Genomic DNA, 11,382 nt, shown 5'->3' with positions numbered 1-11,382 from the left:
GTCTCTAGCTGCATATGTAGCAGAAGATGACCTAGTCGGCCATCATTGGGAAGAGAAGCCCCTTGGTCTTGCAAACTTTATATGCCCCAGTACAGGGAGAACAACAGAGCCAAGAAGTGAGAGTGGGTGGGTAGGATAGCGGGGGGGGGGGGGGGGGGGGAAGGGGGGGTTCAGGGTATAGGGGACTTTCAGGATAGCATTTGAAATGTAAATGAAGAAAATACCTAATTAAAAAATTGGAAAAAAATGAAGAAGACCCAGGGTTGGTTCCCAGCATGCACATGGTATCTCACAAACATCCATAACTCCAGTTCCAGGGAATCCAATGTCCTCTTCTGACTTCAGTAGCTACCAAGCATGCAAGTGATACACAGGCACACATCTATAGAGGCAAAACACTCGTCTACACATAACAGATCTAAAAAAATCAAATCAGAGCCGGGCATGGTGGCGCACGCCTTTAATCCCAGCACTCGGGAGGCAGAGGCAGGCGGATTTCTGAGTTCGAGGCCAGCCTGGTCTACAAAGTGAGTTCCAGGACAGCCAGGGCTACACAGAGAAACCCTGTCTTGAAAAACCAAAAAAAAAAAAAAATCAAATCAAACTGGATGTCGAAAATGACCTCACCAATGATTTAGTCACTTAAGTTTCTGCACATCTTAACATCACTGGACGTCAGCCATGAAGCATCCCAAAAGGTCCTTTACCTCAGTCTGGTTGTGTTGTAAGGCAGCAAACCAGAAAAGAAGCAATAAAGACAGCCACAGATATGATAGATTGCAGCAGGTTCCATGGAGAAAGTTACCAAGGTGTAACAAGAGAGAGCAATGGAAAGAACTTTTAGATGACATTGAGGACTGAGGGGCTGGCTAAGTGGTTGAGAGCACTGGCTGTTCTTCCAAAGGACCAGGGTTCAAATCCCAGCACCCACATGGCAGTTCACAACTGTCTGTAATTCCAGTTCCAGGGCACCTGATACCCTCACACAGACATACATGGTGACAGAATACCATTGTAAATATTTTTTAATTGCTGGCAGATGACATTTAAGATGAAACAATGAGATTCTGCCAGGCTAGGAATAAAGGGACAGTGACCCCAAATAAATAGACAGGATTCAAAAAGGAGCTAAGAAATAAAGGGGGCTCACTTGGTGGCTGGGACCTATAGGTATAGAGAATAGATGGAGGGGCGTGGGGAAGGGAGGCAACAAGAAGAGGAAAAAGAGGACAACTGTGATTCCATATAGATTTCTGCATTGTCAAGAGATCTCACATAAAATTCCCACCGCATTTTTAAAAGTCTTCAAAATAGGTTATCAAACAAAACTTCACCGGCCAATTGTTCCTCAAACGTGAACTTCCAGCGGAAATCTAAACCGCTCTTTTCACAGTCTTTCATGGAAGGGCCTGGGCCGCTGTTGAATTTTCTCTGGCAACATCCAAGCTGATGCCAAACCAGGTAGAGAGCACATGAGCCCTTGAATGTTTTTCTACAGCTTCCTATGTGTCTATCCAGGGCCGATTTTAAACATCTAGAACTAATAGTGTTAAGACAGTAGACGACCTTGCCAACTGGGAGTCTGATCCACTGACGCTTTCATCCATTGCCACCTAGGCACTGAAAACTAGGGAGCCGAGTGAGCAGAGAGATGACGCAGTGACTGAGAGCACTTGCTGCTCTTCCAGAGGCCCTGAGTTCCGTTTCTTGTGTCCATGTGAGGCAGCTCATAACTCTCCACAACCCCAGCTCCTCTGTGCAGATAACCTGCCCATAACCTAAATAATAAAAATAAATACATAAAACCTAGGAAACTGGAAAACCAGTCTCTCCCATATGGTTTTTATTGCACAGGGGCAATATAGAAATATAGCTTCCACAACAGCCTCAAAATTACAGGCATTTGCAGGCAGTCAAGACATAGAATTTGCAAAGCATATACTTTTCTCCCATGTGAAACCTTTGAGGGGTGGGCAGGAGGCTTCTGGAAACTGTTCTCTACAAAAGGAACTCACTGAAAGACCTAACCTTGCCCTATACTTTTGCACATTTTAGGTTCCACTTACATCTGGGAGTAGAATTCCCCCCCCCCCCCACAAGAATGTTTAAAACACAAGCACGGAGTTGTGTCCTCAAACATATGTTTAAGCAGCCCTGGGTTTGCAACCAACACTAAAGAAAAATCTCAACACTGAGACCTTGCTAAAAAAGAATTGGGGGGGGGGGGGGGAATAGTGTCCACAATTTGGTTGAAGTCCCTGAGCTGATGCCTTTGTGTTGTTTTGTTCCTAGAGAGATCCTCACGTGGTGTCCCTAGGCTAATGCTGATCTGGCTGCTAAGAACAGCAGCTGGAGTCCAGTCCAGTGTCTCTCAACCCTCCTGATGCTGCGACCCTTCAGTCCAGCTCCTCATATTGCGGTGACCCCCAACCACAGCATTATCTTCATTGCTACCTTGTCATTGTAATTTTGCGACTGTTATGAACCATAATGTAAGCATCTGTGTTTTCCAGTGGTCCTAGGGGACCCTAGCCGAAGGATGGTGATGTCACCTCCACAGGCTGAGAACCACTGGTCTATTCCTTTCATAACAGATTGAACATTGTTTGTTTGAGGCAAGACCCCACACCCTCTGTATAGCTGAGAACGAACTTGAACTTGATCCTTCGGCCTTTATAGGCTGAGAACTGAAACTGTAGACCTGAGGTATCCAGCAGTTGATATGGTGCTGGAGCCTGAAGCCCAGGCTTTGTGTTTGCTAGTCAACAGCTCTACCAGCTGAATCCCCAACATCTACCAAGCTACATCCCTAGCTCTCAAACATTCTTGGCAAGAAACTTGAGCTGCAAATGCACAGAAGCAGCTATACAAACAGGATGCCCAACAAATTAAAGTTATGTGGGATTGATCCTTCCCTCTCTTACTTAAGTCCTCAAAGAAAACAACCAACTACTATGCGAATACCTGAGAGGAGGACACCCTAGAGGGGGACACCCTAGAGGGGGACACCCTAGAGGGGGACACCCTAGAGGGGGACACCCTAGAGGGGGACACCCTAGAGGGGGAGCCTGAAAGCCAGTCTCTGTTTGACACTCAACTTTCTCAATTGTCTGTGTGATCTCAGGAAAGCTGAGTAACCACTCTATGCCTCAATTCCATCATCTGTGCAATCCAAGCCATAAAAGTAACCCGTGCCATTGGTGACTGGGCTAATTAAATGAGATAATGTGTGAAGGACTTAGCAGGGTGTTCTTGGTCACGGCCAAGTGCTTAAAAAGCATTCTCTATTATTGAATTCTGCTTGGAAACAAAGCTTAGGCAAATGGCTCTTGAGAAGATAGCTCCCTCCTCCCAGAGCAATGAAGCCTCCCTGGCCATTAGGCCATTCCTAAATTTCACAGCCTACATCCCTTCCCCCAGGGCCAGGCTGGAGAAACTAGCCATTGCCATCTTGCTGCCCTGAGCCTCTTTCCCCATGTGAATCACCTCAGCCCATTTTTCTCTCTCTCTCTGTTTAAAGTGCCGTGTCTTCCCACAATGCTTGTAGATGACATCGCATCTTCCCCTGCATCCCCACCCAATTTGTCATTGGTTCAGTTAGAACAATCGCCAAGCTCGGCTAAGGCACCCAAGGTCAGGGGTAAGTGTGCAGATTGAATTGCCTTCTCTGTGAGTCACTGCCTATCATTTCATATTTGTGTCAGCAAACCCTTTCAGTGACAGCGACACAGGCAATCTACCCACATGGATTCTGTCTTTCGTTTTGTTCCCTCAGACCATATGTAATTTTACTTCAGCCTCTATGACTTTGTCTCTCACAATGGGAATTATATGTCTGCATTTTCCCACACAAGAGCTAGTCTCTATTATTTCCTTTGATGGAAGTCTCTTTGCTTAGCTGAAAACCAACCTTTTCCACACTAAGCATGATGGTTTAGATGGCGGGCATTGGAAATCTCCTGTTCTGGGCTTCATAGTTTCCCTTTCAGTTTCCAGAAGTCCCCTGTGATCAATAGGTCTAAGATTAAACTCATAATCTATCCCCCAGACTAGGTCTCCCCCCATGGTAATCTTATCTAAATGATGGCCTCTCCTTCACCTGTACACCTGACAACCCTGGGACCCAGGGGTTGGTCTCAGTTCCTTCTCACCTTGCCTGTCATACATATTACATTTCTAAGATCCGTGCTCCCAAGCACCGCCTGAACCCATCGCTTCTTTCTTATCTTCAGAGCCTTATTATTGGTTTCAGAGTCATACCGAACACTACCTAACCGCCTGGTGGGTCTCCCTGTCATCTTCCTAGAATTTGTCAATCTCTTGCTGACCACCATTGAGGAAAGACACATGAGTTCTGTTGTCCAAATTTTCCAGTTATGACTTGCAACCTTGTCATACATTGAACCACCTGGCATCTTAGTCGAATTCAGAATCCATTTGTAGAAGTTTTCATTCGCTGGGTTTAAGGGGAATTCCAGAGACTCCTTATTAAGTATCCCAAAATGACCCTGGTGCAAACGCCTGCGAATTAGCATCTGAAAGTCATTGGTTGTCCTCAGATGGGCCATCTTTGGCCCATTTTAGAGATCTACAGGCATGTTTCCAACATGAATCAAGCACTTCCTGAGCCTTCACTATGTGCCAGGCTTTTCAGGCAGAAGAGATAGAGGGATATATAATTGGCAGAAAAGTCCTGGTCTTCATGGAGCTGCTGACAATCTCCTAAGAGAGGAAAGAAAGAAGAATTAGAAGGATGCGTTGGTGTCAGTGAGCGCCGTGGAGAAAAGCATGCTGAAAACTAGAAGCCAGCGCTACGGAAGGAGAGAGGGCTTACAATGCAGAGGTCCAGGAAGACATCACTGGAGAAATAGAAATTAAAGAAAGACTCAAAGTAGGGAGGATAATGAGCCCTGGGGGATGACTCAAGCCTTTCCATGGTGAAGCCTGACAGCAGGAAACAAGTTGCTCCACTGGGATTTCCCTTCAGAAAAATACATATTCTACAAATCCCATGTTCATGATCTTAGTTCTCAACTCAACACTAGAAAAGGTCTTCCCGAGCCGGGCGTGGTGGCGCACGCCTTTAATCCCAGCACTTGAGAGGCAGAGGCAGGCGGATTTCTGAGTTCGAGGCCAGCCTGGTCTACAAAGTGAGTTCCAGGACAGCCAGGGCTATACAGAGAAACCCTGTCTCGAAAAACCAAAAAAAAAAAAAAAAAAAGAAAGAAAGAAAAGGTCTTCCCAGTGAAGTGTGGCCTTTCACCATGGGGTCATTATTCAATGTCTTCCTTCTGCCTGGGACCCTTCCCTGGACCCCTCAACCCTGTTACAAACACCCATACCTGGATGCGCTTCTGTCTAGACATATGAGGTGGAACACTGAGTTTCCTGGTTGATAAGTTTGTCCCCAGCTCCAAGCTGTCAGGATTATTCTTTTTTTTTTAATATTTTTTATTAGGTATTTTCCTCATTTACATTTCCAATGCTATCCCAAAAGTCCCCCATACCCTCACCCACCCACTCCCCTACCCACCCACTCCCCTACCCACCCACTCCCCTACCCACCCACTCCCCTACCCACCCACTCCCCTACCCACCCACTCTCACTTTTTGGCCCTGTCCTTCCCCTGTACTGAGGCATATAAAGTTTGCACGACCAATGGGCCTCTCTTTCCATTATCATAGCCTCAGCACACAGCAAAGTGATGGGCCAGAGTAGATTCTTAACAAGTATTATCCCGAGACCCCAGAGCTCCTGCCATCCAGTCCTGTGGGGTGTGACTCCCTCATTCCACCATTCTCTAGTAGTTCTTATGAGATGGTCTGCAGGTTCAGAGATGTGAACACAAGCTATGGTAGTAATAACAATAACCTCTCTAAGCTGCTTCTCTTCTGATTGCTCTGGCTTCTCTTTCCTTCGTTTCACAATAGGGGTATAGAAAGATTCAGACTTTTTAGAGACATCCCATTGACTCCAAAACGCAGAGGATTTTCAGCAAAGCAAAGGAAAATGCCTTAGAATTAATTGTCTTAGAGTTTGGAGGAGGGAGGTGGCTAGACTTGGAACTGGATTGAACAAGAATCCAAAAACAAACAAAAACAAAAAAGCCAAGAGGTTTCTAAGAGAGACATGTCGGCTGGGTTGGCCCCAAATAGACTTGGGGCCATTTGGTCCTCTGGTCTCTGTGTTGTGCAGTCTTTCAAGTCTGCCCTTGGCAGCCACAATGTCACTCAGCCCCGGGCACACTGGGCTTTTAAGCAGGAGCTTCCTTGCACTGGGTCACAAGCACCAGAAGGACCAGTATCTGGTTCCTGTGTGCACAAGATTCCTTCTCATCCCTCTCCTCTCTGTCTTCCGCTCGCCTTCCTCCCATCTGCCCGCAGCCCCAGAACATGCCTTCCACCAGACTTTTCTACCATCTGAAGATCAAATTTTCAACATGGGGAGGGGCAATCGGGATATATAGTTTTGTGTAGGGGGGTGGGGGAAGACATGAAAGGGTGAGATGGGGAGAAATAAAGGGTCCAATTAGAGCCCAATCTCTTGACTCTGGGAACTCTACAGAAACTTAACACCAAGACCAGGTTCTGCCAGGGTGGGGGGAGGGAGTAAACCATCTTCCCGGAGCAGGAAGTGAGGGAAAGCCAGAGAGAGAGAGGGAGAGAGAGCTGGAGAAGCGCTCTGTTTTCTTTGGCCTCCTTCAGCCCTGGAGGGAACTGGGAGAGGGAGAAAAGGTTGCAAAGAGGAGAGATCCGGGCTTTTGTGTCCTACCCTCCCCCAGGAGACAAGACTAGAGGAGAACAGGGAGGGGGCAGGGAGATGAGAGGGCCACCCAGGTCAAGCCAAGATTTCCTCCCTCCTGTTTCCTGTGACAGGCCGGGAACTGGGAATACAAAGTCCTAGAATCAGAGGCCAGACAAGGGAGAGCATGGTGTGCTGTGGCATGCAATGGAGATTGGATGGGCTGGAGGTTGAAGGCAAGGCAGGCTAGGTGTGGGAGGACTGGAATTACCCTAAAATTCGAGCACAGTGGGTGGAGAGTTTCTGATAGGCACTCAGATCTTGACCTGGTGTTCCCTCCCAGCCTGCTCTGCTCAAGGGAGGCCTTCATCTGGTGTGCTGTTCTTAATAACACTAATAGGTAGGAGGGACATCCTGGGAAAAGTGCCAGGCTTAGGCAGACAAGGAAGGGCACCCACTCAGGAAGCTGGGCCATCAGTGAACCACAGTGTCTCCTGAGTCTATGCCATAGTGTCTCCTGAGTCTATGCCACAGTGTCTCCTAAGTCTATGCTAAAACATGGCTGGATACTGTTTCTCATCCTGAAAACCAATTCTTCCATTGACTTCCACACAAAATGTCACCCAGCCTCAGATCCAATCCTAACATATCCATGCCTTACAGTCTCGAAAAAACCCAAATGGTGTCAACCCAGACTCTCCAACAGTTGGGTTTATCTCACTGCCTTTATCTGTCTCCCAATCCTAAGTCTTCCTGAGAGCTTCTACAGTAGAAACTCCGTAGACTGGCAGAGACCTCAGCATGGGCGAGAGGAACTGATTATGAAAAATACCCATTCCTGAGTAATCCCCAGTGTCAAAAATCACTAGAAACCTCATCACCACCACACTGGCCCTGCTGGTTCTGAGGTGGTTTCCTGATCAGCCAGCGTTCTGATTCATCTCACAAGCTAAGTAAAAGGGCCTTCTAAATACACATGGTGCCAGAGCCTTCCAGAACAGCAGGAGGGGACACCTCAATCAGGACAGAGACAAAAACCTAAACAGTGGTTTCTCTCACATATGTTTCACAGAGAGAGCTTGTTCACCTACCCACAAGGTCCCAGTCAGGACCGGGGCAGGTTGTTTTGTTTTGTTTTTCTGCTCCAGGCCTGCAGTGAAGAAAGCTAACAGAAGGTCTGCCTCTCCATCCCAGAAGGCCTCAAGTGGAGGGACACTGGCTTGCAAAGTTCCTCAGAGACCCATAGGCCAGAAATATACTGGAAGGAAGTTGCCCCTTTCTAGAGCCCTGTTTCTCCTGGGTCAGACTCTGAGTAAGGACACTTTTGCCATCATGTCTACTGAACCATGAAAAACCACATCAAGAAATGCTCAGCCCACCCCAAGCCTTGGCCATTGGTCCTTGAGTGACATATTGGCATTACCAATAGGCTTCCTTTCTTAAGCAAGTTTAGGAATTCACTCCTAAGACAGCCCAGAGAGACCACCCTCAGCCACCTGTGTTGGTCCCATCTTGTCCCTCCATCCACATCCATATCCAACCCCCTCTAGTATCCGACTAGAGCACCCTTGCACCATGATCCGTGTCTGTCTTATAGAGCCATACACTCTGAGCCAATGACAGTAGCCAACGGAACTGTTCCTAGAACAAAAAGGCTGAGTGTCATAGGCAGAGTAACACCAGGGAGGCCTGAGAACCCTGTCACAATCTGTCCCTAACTGTCTCTGACATGAGACTTCAGAGCCAATGACCCCTGAGAGCAGAGGGAAGACCTTGGTGACATGAAGGTTCCCCATCCCCATCAGGCCTCCCTTAGACACTGACAGTGCCTGAGATTAGGGGCCCACACCATCTCCAGATCCCTCTAGACTCCAGAGCTGAAGATAAAAGTCAGAATAGAAATGAGCAGCACTGAGCAGGGTAGAACAGATGCGGCCATCAGAGCCCCAGATGTGCCTCAGCCATGGCTGCTGCCAGGGCTGTTGTGCCTCTAGACAGGAATGTGGACCCAGATGTGGACTGGGATAGAGATGGAGGCTGGAAGAAGGGACAGATCTGCTTCTGGGCTCCAGGAGGGGCGCAGCTCTGAGAAAGAAAGAGGTTTAGTGTTTGGCTTCTCAAAAAAATGTTCAGCCTCTTCCTTGGGGGAAAAGATTTGTACAAATAAACATACCGCCCTGCTGCGTCCCCCGGCTCGGCACTCCATTCTAACACTTGTGTAAGTCCTGATGCTCAGCTCGACCTCTGCCTCACTGAGTCTTGTTCTTGGGCACCTCCTGCCACACAGAGGAGGGCAGTAGAAGCTGCCCCTGTCTCTGGAACAGGGTGAGAAATATCATTTTAGCCTGGTAGGTCCGCATCTTTCCCGAGCTTCACAAAGAGCCAGCATTCCAGGCACCCCTGAGATGTAGAAGGGGCCCACAGCCCTACTCAGTTCTTCAGGCTACCCCTACACATAAACACCCCAACGTCAAAGCTTCCTGTCCTATCGCTCCCGAGGCCCATTTACCTCCCACTCTGTTCTGAATTTTCATCTTGGGAGAAATTTGCAAATCACTAGCAGCAGGAACTTTCCGGAAGCTGCAGAATATATATTCAGTGTACTCTCAGCCTTCCAACTTTCAGGCAAATCTTTCCCAGAGAGTGTCATCTAAAGAAGCAGAGAAAACCGGAGTCTGAAGGTGGTTGGCACTGCCTAGGGTGGAAGAAGGCAGGCAGGGCTGTCTTCCCAGCCCCCACTGCACTTAACCTGACCCCATCCTGTTTGTAAAAATATAGACAACAGCCCACATGCTCTACTGTCCCAGGAGGACTGGCTACCTCCACAGAATATCTCCTGGGCGCAAAGTTCTTTAAATATAGCCTGAGCCTCTCCCCTCATCAAATCAACCACTTCCTCCTTGGGAAAATGGATACAGAGACAGACAGTTGTCACTTCTTTTACTGAGAGCCAGAGAGGCAGTTCCGAAGCAATCGTGCCCCAACTTGCCCATCTCTCTTGCCTTCCACACAGATCACTTTCCCTGTGGACACCTGCTCTGTGACCTACCCAGCTCTGGGTGCAGTCTTCAGTGCCACCCAGTCCCTTCAACAGGATCTCTAGGGACACTTCCTAAGTTGACCCTTTGCCTCTAGTCCCCTACAAAGAGCCATACAAACATTTATAATAGCATTTGCTGTCTGCGCCACCTGCTTCAGCAAATCTAATTCCACCTTGACACCTCTGGGAATGCCACCAGCATAGTCAGTTAGAGGAATTAAAACTTTGCCTCAGGCTACATGGTCCTGCTGACGGTGTCAGGACTGAGCAGAAGCCCCCTGAGCTGAGAAGACAGCGCCATCTGACAGATACTTGGTGGCCCAAGGAGCATGTAGAGCACTGGTCTTCTCTGAGGTGACTTCCCTGGCTGGCAAACAGGCTCGGGGGTCAAACCTGCACTTGCACTGTTGCACAGCCCAGACCCAGGGGTCTCAGCAGCCAAGAACATTCCCCTCCACCATAAGAGAACAGATAACTTTTAGAGTTCCATCTAGAATTACGGATTTATAAGGATTATTCATATCAGATGTGTTTAAATCGAAAAACAAACAAAGACAAGCAGGCAGTGGTCTTTAATCCCAGCAGAGGCAGGTGGATCTCTGTGAGTTCAAGCCCAGCCTGGTCTAGAGAGCTAGTAGTTGCAGGGCAGCCAGGGCTACACAGAAAAACCCCGTCTTGAAAAAAACGAGAAAATAAAATAAGCAAAAACAGGGAGATGGGCTTAAATCAAGGATGCCTGGGAAGAGGGGCAGTCACTAGCAGGCTGACATACATGTAGAACACTGGCAAGAGGAGAGAGGGGGACAGAGAAGGTAGAAGACCAAGGCTTGGAGAAGTGGGCTCGCCGCCGCCATGTTCTGTGGAAGAGATAGGGAACCCAGAATGGACACAAACTGTGTAGGTTCAGCTGGCTATCTGCAACTCTTCCCATCTCAAAGTCCAGAATCTGCATCCCTGAGGGGCTGCTCAGCCCTCTTCCTGCGGTCTCTCCACATTCCGCACATTCTTTACGCTCAATTAAGGAGAAATAATCAGGGGAGCAAGCAAGGCCACAGCAGCCCAGCCATGCCCCACACTGCCAGGATCACATGCTTAGAAAGTCTTCCTCCAGACAGCCAGGCAGGAAGACATCAGACCAGAAGGGTCTGCAGGAAGAAGAAAGCAAGCATCCAGGGCCCGGTGTCCCTCTGCTCTCCACAAGACAGAAGGTGGTAAAGATGGAGGATGAGGGATCAGGAGAGAGAAGGAGCTGAAGAGGCAAGGTTGGAGAGAGGGAAAGGCAGGAGGCCCCAACTGTACTCTCCTAAGCACGCTACTGCTTCACTATAGTCCCTGCCCACTGTCACATGTCCCTGGAGACCTCCTGGAGTGTGTACAGTGTCCCTTGCCTCCACCAGAGGCCAGGACAATGATGTCTGTGGTTGTCAAACCATTTTGAAGTCTGCGAAAGGATGCTGCCATTTGTGGCTTTGGTGAGACATGCATTTTATTTCTTCTTCCTTGGCCTGGTCAGCCAACCAAATGCTGTTTGTTTGTTTGTTTGTTTGTTTGTTTGTTTGTTTTCGAGACAGGGTTTCTCTGTATAGCCCTGGCTGTCCTG

Source organism: Mus caroli, unplaced genomic scaffold, assembly GCF_978045245.1.
Source record: "Mus caroli unplaced genomic scaffold, Mus_caroli_1 scaffold_18, whole genome shotgun sequence".
Lineage (NCBI taxonomy): Eukaryota > Metazoa > Chordata > Mammalia > Rodentia > Muridae > Mus > Mus caroli.
This window is presented reverse-complemented; position numbering follows the sequence as displayed.